This window comes from Mus musculus, chromosome 4 (assembly GCF_000001635.26).
Source record: "Mus musculus strain C57BL/6J chromosome 4, GRCm38.p6 C57BL/6J".
Classification (NCBI taxonomy): Eukaryota; Metazoa; Chordata; class Mammalia; order Rodentia; family Muridae; genus Mus; species Mus musculus.
In genome coordinates, this window is record NC_000070.6 from 39,933,528 (window position 1) to 39,954,731 (window position 21,204).

At 40.7% G+C, this 21,204-nt stretch overlaps 1 long non-coding RNA gene across 2 annotated transcripts; it reads right to left on the reverse strand.

Moving 5' to 3' along the window:
- Positions 1-3,346: 3,346 nt before the first annotated feature.
- Positions 3,347-19,181, reverse strand: Gm34132. Of its 2 annotated transcripts, XR_390477.2 has the most exons (6): positions 18,046-19,181; positions 17,071-17,209; positions 12,952-13,109; positions 12,656-12,750; positions 10,139-10,275; positions 3,347-3,611 (listed from the first exon to the last, which is right to left on the reverse strand). It is a non-coding gene; the product is annotated as a predicted gene, 34132 (long non-coding RNA). The 2 variants fall into 2 exon arrangements; XR_390478.2 differs by lacking the exon at positions 12,952-13,109.
- Positions 19,182-21,204: the final 2,023 nt, after the last annotated feature.

Here is a 21,204-nt window from a genome sequence, read left to right on the forward strand (position 1 = left end):
AAGATGTCTTTAGGTTACAACTGAAAGAACTTGATAGATAGATGTAGAGCTCCTGATGAGAGACCTGCTGAAGACAAACAGTACCTGTGTGTTTACCTTGAAGGGTGGAGGTGTCATTGGTTAAAAAGAGAAATAATTGATAAATACATTGATGTGGAGGTATACTGGAAGGAACAAAAGTTTAGTTATGTGATACATTTACACTAAAAACTCTTCTTTCTAAATAACAGTCTTGGTAAAGAAGTTACTTTGTAGTAGAGTGCATCCTTGTGGAAACAAATGAATTGCAACTGAAATGGTAGCTACAGAGGGCAGAGATAAAGGAAGACTAACATGATTGAGGACCAAGACAAGATGTCAAATATCCGCTGCCAGAGGTGTCCTGAGACAACCTTAAGTACAAGGGGACATTTCGTGCAGAGGGAGAAAAGGTATTGAGATGACATTTAGAACATTTCACTTCTATATGTGATGCACCACAGCCACTACAGCCCTTCATGATGAAAGAAGAACAAAATCTATCTATCACCACATCCCTCAGGCTAAGAGACCACTGAAACAAAATGCACAATTGCTTGAAATATTCTGAATAGATTTGGCAGGAGAAAGCATTTCCTTCCGGGTACCACTCTGGCATCTCAGAGCTGGCGTCACCAGCACAGTCATTAGCATCTTAATTTAGCTGCGTATCCTTTGTGAAGTACGTGGAGTGCATTTTCGAAGGATTTTGCTGGCTAGTCTAACTGTGATGGAGGACTTCAAAACAGCTTGAAGCATTTCCAGTCCAATCTCATACACACACCCCATGAGACTAGAACCATTTCCTTACCAGACAAATATGACTGGGGATGCCTAAGTTACATACAGTTTATTGTCGAAGTCAATAAGCCACGTACACAAGAGTGACTGAAGCCAGGTTACCGCCTCCTCTGCCTTTGCCTGCAGACATGAAGGCTCAAGCAGGTACACTATGCCAGTCTTCACTCATGCACGCATACCCTACCAGTCACGTGGGAAGCCAGCATAGCATCTGGACATTTGAGTTTAGAGTTGGTTTCTTTCCAACCTACAGGAAATGAGCAAGCAATGAACAAAATCAACGCTGTGCTGGGAGCAGAAACAGAAGCATTGCTGCAGTTTTTTTTTTTTTTTTCTGCCCCTTCTTCCCACTACCGGGACAAGACAAAATAAAGAAAGGAACAAGCAAGAGATGGGTACCCATGAACGGCAACAGCCATTTCCACTTCGATGCCCAGAGAAAGCAGCGGCCAAGAAGGATGAAACCTCCCCACCATGTATTCTTTTTAAAATGCAAAACTCCCAGAAAAGCTAAGAATGTATCAATCGGTTAATTGGCTCAACAAACATGTCAAGCATGCCCTAATGCCTAACAAGGCTTTTTCATCCCCAGGTGAACACACTTGAGGGTCCCATGTGTGGCTGAGATGATACATCCGTGTGGCCACGCTGAGATACATCTGTGTGGCCACGTGTCACCACAGATTTTTCTCCGTGCTACCTCTCCCTTCCTTTTGCATCTTCCTTTTTCCTCTGTCCTGGCATCCTCCTTCAAATTATCTTACCAGGAAAAACTCTGACAACATTCACCACTTGTTCAAGCATTCTGTTTAAGACAGAAGTAGGGTCCAAAATTAAGAGAATGGAAGCAAAAAATGCAAACTTCAACAAAAGCCCAACGCTATACACATTAGCAAAAACCTTGAATAAAACAAGAATGGCTGCTGTCAACATTTTAAATATATACTTTAGATTCTTCACTTGCTTTTTTTGGATTACTTGAATTTTTCCATACATAATGACTAAATAACAGGAAATGGTTTTGAGTCCATATATTGGTTTTCTTTCTTTTCTTCTTTTATTTTCGAGAATATAGTATAATTGCAACATTTTCTCCTTCTCTTTCCTCCCTCTAAATTCTTCTTGCTCTCTTTTAAATCCATGGCCTCATTTTTAATTATTTGTTGTTATATACATATATGTATATGTACATATATATTCCCAACTATAACCTGCTCTGTCCGTATTATGTTATTCGTATATGTTTTCAGGGCTGAACATTTAGTTTTGGATAACCAACAAGTGAAATAAATTCTCTACTTGTTTCTTTATGCTGAGAAAGTCAATATAATAAAATATAATTCTAATTATTTCATCTCTCTCATGTCATTTTGGTAATTTTCAAATGATTTTAAAATAAAAATTAAATCCTTGAAGGAGTTTTCCAAGCTGTGTGGCCTCTTCTACATGTAATTTTTTAGGCATACTTTTGCTATCTAGCTCTAGATAGACTCACACTCTCAGCCATTCTTCTGATTCAGCCGCATGAGGCATGGTCTCTTATGCCATTCAGTAACATTAGTAGAGATCAGGCTACCATAACTCTGTTAGTAAATGGAATCTAAAAAGGTTGCTCTCAGGGAGGAAGAAAACAGAGTAGCTATTATCAGAAGATCAGAGGCTTAAGAAAAAAGACAAGGAGCAGATGAGGGTGTATGTGTGTGTGTGTGTGTGTGTGTGTGTGTGTGTGTGTGTGTGAGAGAGAGAGAGAGAGAGAGAGAGAGAGAGAGAGACTGACTTGTCCCTTCAAGAGCATTTTGAAATTGCATGTTTTGGCATTGGGCTTGCTGGGATATGGTCTTACTTTTTGGTGCAATCTTTCTATGTTTTTCTTCTCTCTTAGAATGATAATATTTGCTCTATTTCACTATATATCGGAAATATATGACTTTTTAATCAAGCATCTCCCTTGCCTCTCAAGCGAGACTGAACACTGGGGACTTCAGAGCGCTGTTGGAACTGTTAGGACCTGGACTACTTTTAGAGATTCACAAAATGCATTTGGGTTATGGGTGAGCATGAGACTTTGGAGACCCAGCAGCGGCAAAGTGTCAGCATTTATAAGTGATGTGTTTGAGTCAAGTGGACAAGGACGAGACTTGTGACTGTTAATCTTCACTGCTAACTAATCATAAATGTGGTCAGCATCATATTCAGTAAAAAGAAAAAAAGGAGAGAGCAAAAATAAATAACTGAAGGGCTGGTGAGATGGCTCAGTGGGTAAGAGCACCCGACTGCTCTTCCGGAGGTCCTGAGTTCAATTCCCAGCATCCACATGGTGGCTCACAACCATCTCTAATGAGATCTGACTCCCTCTTCTGGAGTGTCTGAAAACAGCTACCGTGTACTTACATACAATAAAAATAAATACAGCAATAAATAAATAAATGAAAAGATAAAAGTAAAAAAAGACTAAACTTTTTTATCTAATTTTTGCTGAATTTATTATCACAATGTTAAATCACATTTGGAGGAAGAAACAATACAGAATAAAGCAAGCTCTTTTTTTTTCTTTAGAAAAGCAGGAAAGAAACAAAAAATCCTTTAGAAACAAAACATTAAATTGCACATCCTGCTTTCAGTGAAATAGTCCAAATGGGAGAATCAAATCACTGTTGCTCTCATAGAAATGGCTCAGCAACACCAGAGAGGAGGAGTCACGGGCTTGTTTTCATGTCAATTATCTCAGATCTGCCTTTTCAGGAACATTTTGGAAGGGAGGAATGATGTCCATGATAGCTTCATCTCATGTTCTGGGAAAATAGAGCAGAAAATTACCCAGCCCTAGTGCATTGGATGTAGAATGCCTAAATTATTCAAACAAACCAAACCACCTAAGCTTGCGCCGACTTTTGAATGATTCTCTTTGATATGAGGTGCTTCTGTGCAGCAGGGGACTTGGCTCTAATTTTCAGAATTCCATTTCTCAGAATTTTCTACTGCACAGTCGCTTATGGTATCATACAATTGTCAAAGCCCTGGTTGATTTTTTGACTACCAGAATGGGGATGCTTATAGCTTCTGTATTTGAGTGTCTTTGCCTAAGCAAAGGGAGTTAGAAGGGTGTTCATTCAAACCCTCCAAAGCATGTATTGATCCCTTTGTATGGTAGCATGATGCAAAAGACATGGGATAAGGAGAAAAAAGTCATACCATCTGCATTTGAAGATGTCACAACCTAGTGATTATAGACAAATAGTAGCTCAGAGTGAAAGAACATCCTTTCAACTTCCGTAGAAACAATATTTGAATTGAGTCTTCTTAATCAGGGTCAATTGAATTCCCTCCTCCCCCAAGGATATGTGGCAGTGTCTGAGGATGGCTTTCATTATCATAACTAGAAGGGTAATGCTGGCACCGAGTGAATCAAGAAAAGAGATGCTGGAAAATACAGGGAATGCATGAGAGGCTCCATGGGAAAGAATTATATGACTCAAAACATCAGGTGTACCAAAGTGGAAAAACCTCATTATTCAGGATGGGAATACAAACCATGGACTTGATGCTGAAGTAGGGACCTTGTGGATTTAAGACAAGCCTGGCACGCATTGTCAAAAGCCTATCTCAGAAATGGAACAGAGGAAGAGAGAGGGAGCTCATATATGTGAATAGCTCATGAGACATGTTCATTCACTAGACATGAATACTGAAAACTCCCCAGGTGTTCAGTGATGGTGTAGGTATGAGACATAAAGTGTAAACAATACAGAAAAAGCCTCGGCCATCGTAGAACACACATCTTATTGGGATCAGTATTACCGTGTAGACCATAAGCCAGTAATCAACAAGTGGTCTAGTTTATTCTCCATTGCTGTAGTAAAACACGGACCAAAGCAACTTGGGAGATGAAAGGGTTAACTTTATCTTACACTTCCTTGTAACATTTCAGAAGTGACAGAAGTTGGAGAAGCAGTTCAAGGCAGGGACCTGGAGCAGAAATCAGGGAGGGGTGACTCTTGCGAGCTCACTCTCTGACTCATACTTAGCTTTCTTCTACAACCAAGGCCCACCTGCTTCAAGATGTGGCTGTCCACCATGCTCTCCCATATCAATTATCGACTGAGACAGTCTCTCAAAGACATGGCCACAGGCCAGTCTTATCTGGACAATCCCTCAGTTGAGGCTCCCTTGAACAAATCTAGGCTATGTCAGCTTGACAACTGAAGTAGGACAAGCCAATATGAAATGTGTCAAATAATGACAGTTTTAAGGGAGAAAATGTGGATGAGTAATTAGGCTATAGAACCAAGGTTGTTGGTGATAAGAAAAGGTTATAGTTAACTTACTAGTGATAGGGACTTAGAATTAATGAGGAGATCCATGGTCAAAACATTCCAGACAGACAGATTGGAATGTGTCGATGCCCTGAGACAGAAGAGGTCGCTGATACATTAAAAGGACAGCAGAAAAACCTATCTATCTGGAGTGGAAGGGGGTCAGAGAGAATGAGGAAAGAGAGCATGAGAGGTGGGAGGGTGGCTTCTTTATGTGAGTGTTATATTTTACTGTAAATGAAATGCAAAGATTTTGAACATAACCTAACATAATGGGAAGGTTTGGGACTGAGAATGGCTTACCTGTAAGTATAGCTAATAAACTGGCCAGCAAGACTGTTGAAAAAAAAAACACACAAAATCTATTGCAATAATTACATTAAGGACATGCTGGCAAATTGATAAATTCTTGTTTCACTGTACAAAGCTCAAGTCCAAGTGGATCAAGGACCTCCACATAAAACCAGATTCACTGAATCTAACAGAAAAGAAAGTGGGGAAAGTCTCTAATACATGGGCACAGAGGAAAAGTTCCTGAACAGAACACCAATGGCTTATGTGCTAACATCAAGAATCAACAAATGGGACCTCATAAAATTGCAAGGCTTCTGTAAGGCAAAGGACACTGTCAATAGGACAAAAGGGCAACCAACAGACTGGGAAAAGATCTTCACCAATACTGCATTCAATAGAGGACTAAAAACCAATATATACAAAGAACTCAAGAAACTCCAGAGAACCAAATAACCCTATTTAAAAATGGGGAACAGAACTAAACAGATAATTCTCAATTGGGGAAACTTGAAGGACTCAGAAATACCTAAAGACATATTCAACATACTTAGTCATCAGAGAAATACAAATCAAAACAACCCTGAGATTCCACTTCACACCAGTAAAAATGGCTAAGATCAAAAACTCAGGTGACAGCAGATGCTGGCAAGGATGTGGAGAAAGAGGGACACTCCTCCATTGCTGGTGGGATTGCTGGTACCACTCTAGAAATCAGTCTGGCAATTCCTCAGAAAACTGGGCATACCTGAGGACCCAGCTATAGCACCCCTAGGCAGAAGATGTTCCAACATGTAATAAGGACACATGCTTCACTATGTTCATACCAGCCTTCCTTATAATAGCCAGAAGCTGGAAACAACCTAGATGTCCCTCAAAAGAGGAATGGATAAATGTGTAGTACATTTACACAATGGAATACTACTCAGCTATTAAAAACAATAACTTCATGAAATTCGCAGGCAAATAGGTGGAACTTGAGAATATCATCCTGAGTGAGGTGATTCAGTCACAAAGGAACAAACATGGTACTCACTGATAAGTGGATATTAGCCCAAAAGTTTGAAATACTCAATATTCAATTCACAGGCCTAAGAAGAAGGAAGACCAAAATGTGGATGCTTCAGTCCTTTTTAGAAGGGTGAACAAAATACTCGCAGAAGGAAATATGGAAACAAAATGTGGAACAGAGACTGAAGGAAAGGTCATCCAGAGACTTCCCCATCTGTGGATCCATCCCATATACAGCCACCAAACCCAGATGTTATTGTAGATATTGGGAAGTGCTTGCTGACTGAAGTCTGATATGGCTGTCTCCTGAGAGGCTATGCCAGAACCTGACAAATATAGAGGTGGAAGCTCGCAGCCAATCACTGGACTGAGCTCGGGGGTCCCTGATGGAGGATTTAGAGAAGAAACTGAAGGAGCTGAGGGGGTTTGCAGCCCCACGTGGGGAGAAACAGTTTCAACAGGCCAGACCTCCTGGAGCTCCTGGGGACTGGACCGCCAAGCAAAGAATACACATGGAGCGACCCCTGGCACTGGCCACATATGTGGCAGAAAATGGCCTTGTTGGACATTAGTGGGAGGAGAGGCCCCTGGGCCTGAGGGTGTTCAATGCCCCAATGTAGGGTAATGCCAGCGAAGGAGGGTGGGAGTGGGTGGGTCGGGGATCATTCTCATAGAGGCAGAAAGAGGGGAGATGGGATGGGGAGAGTGTCCAAAGGGGAGACCTGAAAAGAGGAAAAATTTTGGAATATAAATAAAGAAAATATCCTATTTAAAAATACACGCTGGCTTGGACCAGGATATAGGATGGATGATATAGTAATGGTAGAGTTTGGATACCTGCTAAAAATAGAGGTGATAAGATGTGTTCATGGAATGTATATTCATTATTTTTTCTCTTTGCCATGACAAATGCCTAACCAAAGGAAGAATTCCTTATCTGAGCTCATGGTCTAAAGGGATATGATCCATCATGGCTGCAATGGCATGGCAGCTGCTTTGGTCCACAGTGGAATTATTCTGCATGTGACTTCCTCACATCTCCAGATAAGGAAACTGGGTTGAGCAGAGTTAACCACTCCTAAAATACTACATCTGCCAGCAAGTCCCCGTGTGCAAAATGTTCCACAACAGCTAAAACAGCACTACCAGCTGAGAATGAAATGTTCATTTCATATTCAATCGATAACAGAATAAGAATAGATATGGGGCATTGCCAAAAGAGATTGAGATTGGTGGTGATCTTGGAGGAATTCGTGATTATGGTCAGGTATAAACATTTTTTAGATAGAAAACAAGTCTTCTCACCTGTACGAAACAAGACAGATAATAAGACTTTATAGACCAGCATGTGGAGAAAGGAGTAAATTAAGGCAAAATTAGAGACAGAGATGAAGGCTGGAGTCTCTGAATTTGGGATAAAGACCAAAGTCAGATATTGTGTGGAAAGGGAAGCCATTTAAGGGAGAGACCAGTGAGCTGATATGTGTCTTCAAAGATCTTTTTGGTATATCCATGGAGACTAGATGGATGCCTATGACCAGCAAAAAGAGATACAGGTAGGAAGAGGTTGTTGGTCCAAGCAAGAGAGGCTGGCAAGTAGATAAGACAGAAAGAACTAGAAGGGACAACAGTATGCTTTACATCCAAAGGCTCTTAACGGTGGAAAGGGAAATCTAGTGGAAACCTTGTGGAAAGGGAAAGAATATTATGAAGATGATTCAAGCTACCAGTGGTTAGCAAGTAAAGCATCTATGGAATTGGTTTATACCAGTAACAATATCTTTCATGTCTACTTTAAAATAGTTCCTCTAAAACTTCCTGCTCATATACAGTACTAGATTTATGCTAAATTAAGTAATAAGAATTCATTAGACATCAATGCTGTGTCTCAGTAAGATAAGTAAGTACTGAAATATTAATTACTGAGACTAAATTTAACTTTATACTTAGATGTCTTTGTGTGGAGATGAGCCTGAGAACCTTGTTCATATAGTTGTCAAGTTCTATACAGTTACTCTATATTCTCCCCCTCAACTTTATTTTGTATGGTACAAAAGTGTGCAGACATTTGAATCTGTTCATATAAATGTGTTTTTTGTCACAATGAGAAACTACGTAACACTGGAACAAATATAATAGCACATCTACTAAAATCAATAAGGACAAAAGGAAATAACATTGTTGCAAACTCTATGAGAACCATATAATGTTACTTTATTGGGGAAAATTATGTAATCTAAAATGAGATGACTATTGCAGAAAAAAGGGAAGATGCCAGGCAGCCAGTATGGCTAGGGAAGCATGGTACATCGTGAACTGAAGTCTTTTGTTACTGGATACCAAGTTATAACTCCATGAAGTACTCAAATCTCCCAGCAACATCTAATATTTTTCCTTCTAAAATCCTAATTGTAAATAGGTTTGGGGGGGGCTTGGTGGTGGTAGTGATAAAGGTACTATGACTTTAACCCAAGACCTTGAACATGCTAGACAAACATATTACCACTGACCTCTCAGCCCTCTTTTTATGTTGTTATTATTATTATATTCTTGCCATTATCATTACTATTAGCTTATTAATTGTTTGGAGACAGTGTCTAAGTTACCTAGGCTGACCTTGAGCTCATTCCCTAGCCCAGATGGACCTTGAATATGAGAAGCTCCAGCCTCAGATCACCTAAAGGGTATCATTTGCACTTAAAACTGACTCAGATTTCCCAGAGGGGCCCTGGAAACTCACTAAAAAAAAAAAAAAAAAAAAAAAACTTTTTTGCATGTAAGCACAGGATTCAAAAGATAATTGGGCTTTGCTGAGAAGCTGAACTTCATGAGAAGTGTTATTAAACTAGATTCTTTTATTGTTGAAAATAGTTTTCACTATCCTGGGTTTTTTGTTATTCCAAATGAATTTGCAGATTGCTCTTTCTAACTCTATGAAGAATTGGGTTGGAATTTTGATGGGGATTGCCTTGAATTTACAGTCCTTCTGCCTCAGTTTCCCTAAGCAGCTAAAATGATAGGCATTCAACACAAGGCTGGACTTACACGACTATTGCTTTTATTTGGGATACTCCTGATGTTGGCATGTCCTATATTCTTGATACAAGTGATTTGGTTTTTCTCTTAAGCTATCTATAATTCATTAAAATTAGGTAGATAATATTTTTAATCAGAAATGAAACACTTATCTATTAACATTTTGCCTGATCCCTGAAGGACAGGAATTCTAAGATACTCTTGTTTTCCTGACAATGTAATTATTTGCATAGATTCAATAAGAATCTGTTCTTCTTGTGACAGAAAAATTAGAAATATTGACTACATAGCCAAGACTTTTCCTGGAACATCACATTTCAGGATGACAAGCACAAATCAGACATGAGCAGACCGTTTCCAGGAACTTGAGTCAACGTTCTGGGACCAATGCTTACAAGGCTCTCTTGCACAAAGCAGAGAAAGCACTTTTGGGCAGGACCAAGAACTTTAAGATGTAGAAATTTCTCCAAACACATGGGCTCTGGGGGTGAAATCTGATGGTAATAAGCTCTGGGCTCTATTTCATAATTTCAAGGGCTTTGTAAAGACTACACCAAACTCTTCTAAAAATTTGTATGATGACACATGCCTATAACTTCAGCACTAAGGTGTTGAGACAGGGGGATGATGAATTTAAAGTCAGTCTGGGCTTTATGGGGAGACCTTACCTGTAGGGCTGTTGGCCCACTCTGCCACTGGGCATGCGTGCTTGGGGAGGAGGAATGCTGGGAATATGACTGCACTTAAGCATGCCTCTGCCAAGGTTCTCAGGCTCTGGCCTTCTTCACGACTTTCCAGTGAGGATCTTGGTGAAAAGAGACAGTTCATGGCTCTAAACAGTTTATTGTCATGATGAAAAGTGGATGCGTAAAACCATACCCCACTTCTCAAGGTGGGCCTGAGATTAAATGCGTTTTGCAGGGAGGAATGTCTGGGAAGGAAAGCTTAGTGACTAAGCCCTCCAGGCCTCTAAGTGTCTCATTAGTAGGGAGAACTCTGTTTTGAGACTACTTAACTGTGGTCTCTTTTCCTAATGTCTTGGTCTGAAATGTTAAAAATGCCTCATCTACATGTGAAAGGGTGTTGCCTTTATGTGACTGATGGCCACAAATCTATTGGAGCTTCAGCTAAGTGACAGGGGCCTGGGGCAGAGAGCAGGCAGAACTCCAACCATCCCATACCTTCTGGATCTCTGGAGCTTCTAGTCTTTAACCTTACCAGGCTCCCTCTCATGGTCCACCTCCCCACACTTACCTTAAAAGAGAGCGAGACAGAGAGACAGGGAGACAGGGAGGGAAGGAAGGAAGGGAGGGAGGGAGGGAGGGAGGGAGGGAGGGGAGGGAGGGAGGGAGGGAGGGAGGGAGGGAGGGAGGGAGGAAGGAAGGAAGGAAGGAAGGAAGGAAGGAAGGAAGGAAGGAAGGAAGGAAGGAAGGAAGGAAGGAAAACTACCTGAAAAGTAGTTACTATTTGACTTATTTTGTGATTTGGATAATCTTACTTTGATTATCATTGATCAAAAATAGGGTGACTATACATAGAAATTGTTTAAGAGGAAAAAACAGTCTCTTTGTATTAATCTTTTGTGTTGTATTATGTTTTTGTTGTGAGTTGTGGTGGTGGTGGTGATGGTTTTCTGTTTTGGTTTTTCTTTGTTTAGCTGTTGTTTTGTTTTGTTTTTGATTAACTCTTAAGGAAGGGACCACAACATGCCTTTGCTCTCTACCAAAAAGCCTCTAACTAAACAGTAATCCTAAAATGTTCCAAGTAGTTAGAACATCCTATCCATAGCTAGATACAGTGAAGATCCAATTGTTTTGACCAGTTGTTGGAGTTCTGCACTTTTTGATCCTGATTTTTACAAGCTGCTACTTATGAGGGATAGATGCTCCATCCTCAGTGAAGCTCGGACCTTCTAATACCTGAGTAGCTACAGAGCCATGGGCATATAGCTCAGTGGTAGGGTGCTTGCCTAGCATAAGACCCTGGGTTCAATTCCCAGCAATTAAATCTTTTCTCTCTCTCTCTCTCTCTGTCTGTCTCTCTGTTTCTCTCTCTCTCTCTCTCTCTCTCTCTCTCTCTCTCTCTCTCTCTCTCTCTGTCTGTCTCTCTGTCTCTCTGTCTCTCTTTCTCTGTCTCTGTCTCTCTCTCACTCTCTCTCCTCCCTCTCCCTCTCTCTCTCTCCTCCCTCTCCTCCCTCCCCCTCCCCCTCCCCCTCTCCCTCCCCCTCCCCTTCCTCTCTCTGTCTCTCTGTCTCTGTCTCTCTCGTGTCTGTATGTGTGTGTCTGCACATTCGCATGTGTGTGCATGTGTACTGATATAAGGAATAAACACCTGGAAGAGATCTGCCTCCCTGTGTGTATCATCTTGGTACTCAGTAAGCATCCCAGAACCTGATGTAGCTGAAGAGACCCCCAGATGAGAAGAGTGATGGCTGAGCAAAAGCACTAACAATGAAATGCAGAGATACGCACATCTTCACAACCCTTCCCAGTATCAAAATTCCCTTAAGGCCCAGTTCCCCTTCAGGTTGCCAGCTATCATCTTTAACCAATGCCTCATCAGGAGGCCTTTTCCCTAAGCTACTGTCTGCTCTCTTTCTCCTCTAAAGTCATGTATTGTTGTATGCTAATAACCTACAACCTACATTCATAAAACATTTCCTGTAAATGCAATCTTTGGGGGGAAGTATCATTTTCTAAAATTAACTCTCTCCCTTTATTAATACTTGTTCCCTCGTCCTGGGAAATGAGAACACTGAGTGCCCTTTTCATTGGTTTCATTCATCTGTTAAGTATCTAGGGGCCCACACTTGAATCAATACTTGCAATCTCTCGGAATTAAATTGCCCTCTGCTAGAGAGCCAGAGGAAATGTCTTCCAATGATGAAATGGTCTATGTTTATCTCGGTTTTCTTCCTTGTTCTATTGTTTGGGAATGAGTACATGCTTTTGACAAATTTAAATGTCACTTGTGAGTGTTTAGCATCATCAGGGTACGGTGGGTCAGAAGGTGAGAGAGAAAAAAAATCAGAGTACTCCTAATTTCCAAAACCAGCATTGCTTCTGAAGGGTTTTTTTTTCTTCATTGACTTATCTAGCTGTGTAAGAAGAACTATTTAAATAACAGCTATGGCAACATTGGATTAAGTGAATAATTTGCCTTCTCAAAACTCAGATTATACTTACCTGGATAAAGAGGAATAGTGGTGCTCCCAGCAGAAGATGAGCCATCAAATTACTCATGCTCCCCATCTACAAAGTTGATATCTGGTTTCCACCCCCTATGGAGAGACAGTGTTGCTCTTATGGGTTGGAGCACTTTGTATCGTTTGGATAGAGAAAACAATGATTATTTGTGACGTATAAGTCCACCCATTGTTAATGGCGCATCCAATTAAAATAATTAGCCTGGACCACTCCAGTATTAGACTGAAAGTCTTTAAATCCCTGGCAGAGCAGAAAGCTTGTGACCTAACACTCACCTTCTATCTTTGTCCTTAGTCATTTGTCATCTTTGTAGTGAACTATGATAATTCAAATGTTTACTCATTGTTCTCATGACATCGTAGTCTCATTACATTAACTATAGCTGGGTTGGTTGTTTTGTATATACACCTGAGTGATTTCGCTCAGGACCTACCTAAGAAAAGCATATTTATCAGTCATAGTAAAAGGAAGAAACAGTAAAAGATTCCACATAGAGACTACAGTCCGACCATCTATGACAGTGACAATCAAGAGTAATCGAGGTCAGGTTTCAGCTTGATTTCCATTGCTGTGATACAAACACTCTGACCTAAATCAATTCAGAGGAGGGAAACATATACTTAATTTTTGCTTTCAGCTCATATTTCATCTTTGAAAACGTCAGGGTAGGAATCTAAAGTGGGAATTTGGATCACAAACCATGAAGGAGCACTGCTCGCTGTCTCACTCAAAGGCCCATACCTAGCTAGTTTTCTTATACAGCCCAGAGCTACCTGCCCAGGGAATGGTGGTGTCCACAATGGGCTCTGCTCTTCCATATCAATTAATGATCAATATCATCTCCTAAATAATCCCATAAGGCAGTCTAATCAGGAACTTGCTCAGTTAATGTTCTCCTCTCAGAGGACGCGAGTTGCATCAAGCCGATGAGTAAAGCTAACTATGCCAGCCAGTGATGCTCAACTACCGTATTTTCATCCCTGCTTCCAACTCAGAATCAAGCAGAGAAGGGTTAGTATGTTCTCCAAACCAATCACAGAATCACAGTCTACATCCAGCTTCCTCGGGCTATCAACCTTTAATCAGCACTTACCTAAAGACTCTCTCTCCATACTCCTATCCATATGAGGTGCCTTTGACAATACAAGTAGTCATATCTCGCTGGAGATATTAACCCTTGAATGAGTGACATCCATTATTCCCAAATGGGCAGCCTTTGCTTATTTCTGCTTTGTTTAAATGACAGTAAAGAAACATTAATGTTATCTCAGAAGTTGTACTTACAGACCAAATAGAATTGGTTAAAGTTAGAAACCTGGACAAGGGAGCTTTCTCATAGATCTGTGTACCCTTTGGTTCACATGCATGAACATGATCTCACTCTGCTGTAAGGTTCATAGGTCAGCATAATGGAATTGAGGTTTCTTACTCTGGATTCTGCCTTGTAATTCTACAATATACATTAGCAATTAGATATATGGTTTGAGAACCCCAGGAATCCTCAAGACTCTTTGAGAAGCTCTGCTATTTCAAAACTAATTTGCTAAGAAGTTGTATGCTGTTCTTCATTATATTGGCATATGTACTTATGATATAAAATCCATCAAGATCGGAAAAAAAAAAAGGCTGGCATGACACACCAGTCAAGGCAATGGCACCGAGAAGAGGCACCAGGTTAGACATGTACCAACAGTGATTGTACTTTGAGAAGAATGAGGAGCCAATGATGGGGGATTGAACTCAAATCCTTGAATGACCAGCCCATTCCTGCCTTCTTTGTAGTCATGGACTTGCAAAGGTAAAAGGAAAAGAAGAAACGAATTCTCCTAAAGATGTGCTTAATGATGGAGCAAAACTAACTTTAAGAAGTTTTATTTAAAGTATGTAGAGTTTTAATCAAAAGTTAGCTTGCATAAATTGTTCCTTGAGTGTATGCTTTGTAAGTTTCAGTATGACAAGATTGGAAGTGCATACCCACTGCCTCGCTGACAATGGGCACATTGACAAAGATTGTGTGCCTGTGCTGCATGCTAACCATCCTACTTTTCTATGGGACACCAGTTTGACTTAAAAGAAAATAACTGATAAATGGTTTTCAGAATGGAGTATTTGACAGGTATTGCCTTGAAAATGAACAAGGTAAAACTGTCACTTCCAGAAAACAACTAACAAAATCCGTAGCCACTGAGAGCATTTAAGCATTCAAGAAAAAGAATTAGAGTTTCCGAAACTCCCATCTATCACCATGAGCTTGATAGCTTTCCAATATATAAAGACTTCTCTGATCTGATGGGTAATGATTTAGCAAAAATGATTTTTAAATGGCCTGCAATAAAGTGCCAATTCTTAGAGGAGCTGATAACTCACTAAATCAGTATTTTTCATATAAGCCATATGCATTGTAAAAACTCATGTGTGGGTGAAAAACCCATTCAGAAGGAAATGGAGTTTTATGTTACAGCATATAATATATTCATTGAATAGGGCTTAAGATTCTATATTATAGGCCTAGGTGGTCCAGTGGTTAAGACCATGTGCTGCTCTTATAGAGGACCTAAATTTGGTTCCCAGCACCCATGGCGAGCAGCTCATAACTGGCTATACCTCCAGCTGCACCAGAATCTGATGCCTACTTCCAGACTATGCAGGCACCTGAAGTTGCCCATGCACATGCCAACCTGCAGGCGGACGCATATACACATAATTTAATATAAAATAAATCTTTTTTTTGTTGTTTTTTCGAGACAGGGTTTCTCTTAAGAACATATTTTTAAATGGGTCTAGATTGAAACTGGGCTTTTATAAACTGTATTTATTTGTGGGAATTATTGAAAGAAAACACAAACAATTATCTGAAAGACTCTCAGGGTTTCCTCATTTCCAGCAGCATATCATGTGAGATTCTGTCCTGCTTGTGTATGCCAACCCAATCAGCCACTGCATTAGGTCAAATGCAGACATAGAAGATGATCCAGCTGTCTTCTCTTCAGATAAATAAAGTTGAAATGTTGCCACTCTCTAAAATCCTTTGAAAAAAATCATTTTCATTTAAAAATAGGTTTTATGTTACCACATCATGTGCATATTCTTATTTTTGATGAATTGATAAATATGAAAGTACCTCTCAATTTTAATTTCTAATACAAAAAATACCTGTAGGTATAACCAATGTGTACGTGTGTGTGTGTATATAAAATGTGTGTGTGTATGTATATATATATATATATATATGTGTGTGTGTGTGTGAGTGTGTGTGTGTGTGAGTGTGTGTGTGTGTCTGTGTGTCTGTATGTGTCTCTGTGTGTGTGTCTGTGTATATAATGTGTATATATATGTGTGTGTGTGTATGTATATATAATATATATATGTTAATATGTGTATATATATATATACATATATATATGACATACATGTGTTTAGTCAGTGATCTATTGCTATGAAAAGATGCCATGACCAACTTAATTTTATATTGATTCTTTGTGAATTCCACATCATGCATCCTAATCCCATTCATCTCCCCATCCCTTCATGCCTGCCTTCTGCCCTTGCAACCTATTGTCCAAAAAAGAAAAAAGATCTCATTGTGAAAGCTTGTGTCACAGTGTATCCCACAGTGTACCCTTTTGTCTACACATCTTTACTTGCAAGCGTTCATTGCAAAGAATCATTGGTGTAGTTCAAGGCCTCAGGCTTCTACTACACTATCAATACTGAATCCTTACCAGGATTTCTCTCATATACCCTGCTGTTACCGTGTGTCATGAAGATCCTGCATTTTTGGATCTGGAGGACCAGCCCCTATATGCACTCAGGAAGTGCACAGATGTGGTAGATGTTGGGGTGAACCAACTCAAAGCTATGAATCTAGACCTGGGTGGTAGCTGAGTCAGTGAGTCTGCTAGCTCTCCTACACCCACATTACCAAAACCAGCTCTCTAGCACTGCCCTGACTAGCTCACCCAGTGCCTCAGTTGGCAAGAAGTGGGGCCAGCCTTCCAGTACCCATGACATCAGAGCCAGCTCTACTGTGCTGTCCAGGAATGGTGCAGCTCACTCTCCCAGTGCTAGTGTCATCAAGGGTCAGGGGACCAAGGAAACACTTATAAAAGAAAGCATTTAATTGTGGAATCAACTACAGTTTAGAGGCTTAGTCCATTATCTTCATGGCAGCATGCATAGAAACTGAAAGCTACATCCTCCTCCAAGGACAGAGAAAAGGACTCTGGGCTTGTCATGGGCTTTTGTAACATCAAAGCCCACCTCCAGTGATAGTCTTCCTCCAACAAGCCCACACCTCCTAATCCTTTCAAATAATACCACTCACTGGTGATCAAACATTCAAATCTATAGGGGGCTATTCTCATTCAAATCATTCTAAGGAGCTGGGGATTTACCTTAGTAGTTCAGTAATTGACAGAATTGAACTGGGCCACAGGTTAAATCCCAGTCGGTAGTTGTCGTCATCTTCATCATCATCGACATCATCATCATTATTTTTCTTAGGTCTAAAATACATTTTGGGTGATGGAGTTTCTGAAACAAACAAACAAAAAAAATGGGTTGAGATCTGATATTTTAGATTTATCCAGTAGATTTTAGCTTCACCCAGTCTTAAAACATAAACATATATTTTCAAATGAACTACCTGACCTTCAGAGAAGATCAGTAACTTATAAAAGGCGCATGATGCTAAAATAATATATGCACTCAGGCAAGCAAACCAGGAAAAACAGAAGAGATGCTGATTGAAAGACAAATGTGCAAGGATCTGAAGTCTGCAGGACAGCTTTCTGACTGGTCAGCTCCAGGGCAGCTTTAGAAGCTCACAAGTTCAACTGTGGAATCTCATTATCAGTGCATGCTAGCCTGAGCAAAGGTTGCAATGTGTTTGCCTGAAACACTCTTTTCTACATTGGCTGAACACTGGAGAGTCTAAATGCTACCCTTCCTAGCCAAGCAGATTAGTTACCCTCAGATTCTGAAGATTACAGTACCACCTTTCCTTCTCCAGTGAATGCCTAGTCAGAGAAGTGGGGGGCTGTAGGAGCTTATGTGGAGTGTCTACCTGAAAGATGACATCGCACACATTGAATCCTTGCCACAGAGAATGTAAGGAAAGAAGTCCCTTTATGTTTAAAGTAGAACCAAGCTCTAGGAAGGCATAAAGAGGTCTGTGAACTGCACATGGAGGGTTGTGGGGAGAGAAGAAAGAACACAAAGCTGCCCCTCACTTAGGAGGCTGGGTCCAGGCAGAGGCCAGCCTCTGAGACTTAGGTCCAGATGCTCAGCTATCAGCACTGGGACTGTTAGGGCCTGACAGCTAAGCAAAACTAAAGTCTAGCTTCCAGGAAAGACTACTCCATGGATACCTGCATTGGAAGTCACAAAGGTTTGGTTTAGATGTTTCCAGGAGCAGGAGGTAATGAGCCAGGAAGACAAAGATCCAAACAAGATCTGCAAATGAGAGCTGCTGTTTAAGAATGAAAATACTGCCTTTAAAGATGATTAACATTCTAGAGTGCTTACCTCTCCACTATCACTGAATATGAATTCTTAATGTATGAAATTTGCATACTTCATAATTCTAGATTTTTGTCTTTTCAAAGTGTCTAACTAAATATTATAAGAGAAACTAAAATGCTACTCTATTAGGATGCAAGTTGTCTAAAAGATTTTACCTTAGTAAAAAGTCATTGTACAAAATAATTGTGTATTCACTGCTATAAAGGACACTTATTCAAATAACATCTCCTTGTTGGAGGAAACCTCCTCTGCCCTGGAGAGTTCTAAACCATCGTGTTGAGGGACTTCTGTTAGCAGAACACTCTTGGGTAACTGATGTCTTGAAGATGAAGCCTGATTTGGGCTAGCCTAGTTTCAGGAAACACATGCCATGGTCTGTTCTTCTGAGCTCTTTGCTCCAGAGCTTCCCATCCAAACACTGCCTGTGCTTTTCTGGTTATCTGTGATTGAGCAAGCTTGCATCTTCCCAAAGTAATCAAAAAGCTGCTGTTGGCACAAAACCAGGTCATGATCTTAAAAATTTCACAGACATGCCAAAGTGAAGAGAGGAGAGCCCATAGGCCTCAGTCCTACACAAAAAACCACAGCAACTAAGAAGTGCTGAGAGTGGGAGAGCTAGGCTTCCTCAGCAAAGAACACATGGACTGGTTATCCAATAGCAAGTGCTTCGCCCTGAAAACATGCATGCCAGGAACATTATACAGATGAAGCAGGTTATATTTAGTAATATACATGTACATATATTCATACAACAACAATTACTGAGAAGAGAAGCCATGAATTTGAAAGCGAACAAGGAGGGATATTTGGGAGGGTTTGGAATGAGGTAAGATCAAGGGGATATGATATAGTTATTTTATAATCTCCAAAATAAAACAAATAATAAAAAAGAACATTATTAGTAACACATTGATGCTTTAGATTTCCCCCCTTCTTTTGTCTCTAATTTTAATGGAGAAAGGCCATGTTCGGTGTTGATCATTTTTTGGAACACAAAAAAAAAAAGAAAAGAAAAATGAAAAACTAGACATATGTTATTAGACGCGTTCTCACGACCGGCCAGGAAGAACACCACAGACCAGAATCTTCTGCGGCAAAGCTTTATTCTTACATCTTCAGGAACAGAGTGCAAGAAGCAAGAGAGCAAGAAGCAAGAGAGAGAGAAGCAAGAGAGAGAAGCAAGAGAGAGAAGCAAGAGAGCGAAGCAAGAGAGAGAGAAGCAAGAGAGAGAAGCAAGAGAGAGAAGCAAGAGAGCGAAGCAAGAGAGAGAGAAGCAAGAGAGAGAAGCAAGAGAGAGAAGCAAGAGAGCGAAGCAAGAGAGAGAGAAAAACGAAAACCCCGTCCCTCTTAAGGAGCATTCTCCTTCGCCTCGGACGTGTCACTCCTTGATTGGCTGCAGCCCATCGGCCGAGTTGACGTCACGGGGAAGGCAGAGCACAAGTAGTCATAAGATACCCTTGGCACATGCGCAGATTATTTGTTTACCACTTAGAACACAGCTGTCAGCGCCATCTTGTAACGGCGAATGTGGGCGCGGCTCCCAACATCTCCCCCTATCCTTTTAATAAGAGCAAATAGGCCACCCATATTAATGAGAGTGGAGATAGAGGTCAAATCCCCAGTGTGTAGGTAAAGGAGCCATGTACAGGATTAGCTCTTAGGCTTACAGGCTTTTACCCAGAGCGACCCTGACCTGCTCCCGTGTCGTTTTGCCTGGGGGAAGGGAACTAGGACACTGAACCTTCATGAAAGATGACATGTCTCCCTAGAATAGGCTCATATATGCCGCAGAGCCTTTCCATTGCAGTGCTTAGCCTTGCAACTCTCTCGGGCTGCTGAAGCACACTCACTCCATCTCGTGCAATGAGACTAGCCTCGTGGGATATAAGAGCTGAGTGGCCAGCGACCTATTGCCTAAGCATAGATAACCATATATCAGGGGGAGCTCCATGTTCTAGTCCTGCAAGCGCCTGGGCAATAACCACCTTGTCTCTCCTAGTTTAGGCCTTAAGCTTACAGACCAATCAAAGAAGCAACACTAATCCACAGCAAAGTGTATCTCCAAATAATATTAATCCCACCCATTTTTTAAAGAAAGAAAATGCTGAGGAGATCCAATTGGGTAATCCTTTGGTCAGGGACAGGTCCAAGCGCGTGGAGTTGACCTGAAGTCTCAATTCCCGAAGGATCTGTTCAAATTCAGCCATCCAATTCTGTAACATATACTGAAAAAGACTTTTTGACAAATTAGCTGTCCTAGTAAATTTAACATACTGAATGGAAATAACACACAATCCCGGAAACTTTTGTTCACATCCCAGCTGAGTTATTTGTCATAATACATCTAGTTGTATCTGGACAAGATCTATGAGTTGATTAACCAGCATGAGACCTCTCTGTATCTTGACATTAGCTGAGGCCTGTTTATCTATGACTGTAGTCACTGAGGCTGACAAAGTGTTAATGGTGTCAGTCATCTGGACCTGTCCAGACAGAGCCAAGGCTGTCTGAATTAAGGCCAAACCCAGTTCCTAGTTAGTGGTAAAAAAGCAGGAGAATACTTGAGCATTATACATCACCGTCATTGGGAGTGGGAATGTCGACATTATCCCCCAACGCTGCTCTCTCTTTATTATTGACGCCCTGGACATCACCAAGACGAGGGACATTAGTATTCCCTTGGTCAGTCTGGATTTTTCGGGTGAGTCTTTCTGGTAACCAAAATGGGTTGTCTTCATTCTGTGGGAAAACACAGATAGCTCCCCTGGATCTTATCAAAATAGGATCCGGGCCATACCATTTATTATCAAGGACATTTTTCCATTTAACCATCTCATTGGGCCTATCTGGCTCTGAACAATGACGTTCAGCCGCAGTATGGCCATGAGCATCAATATTTAAAAAATTGAGTGTAAAGAGTGCCAAAGACACAGACACTCTTGGTGCTCGGGGTACAGTCTCCTCAAAAGTTCCCCTCTTCTGTTTTATAAGATAGGCTTTGAGGG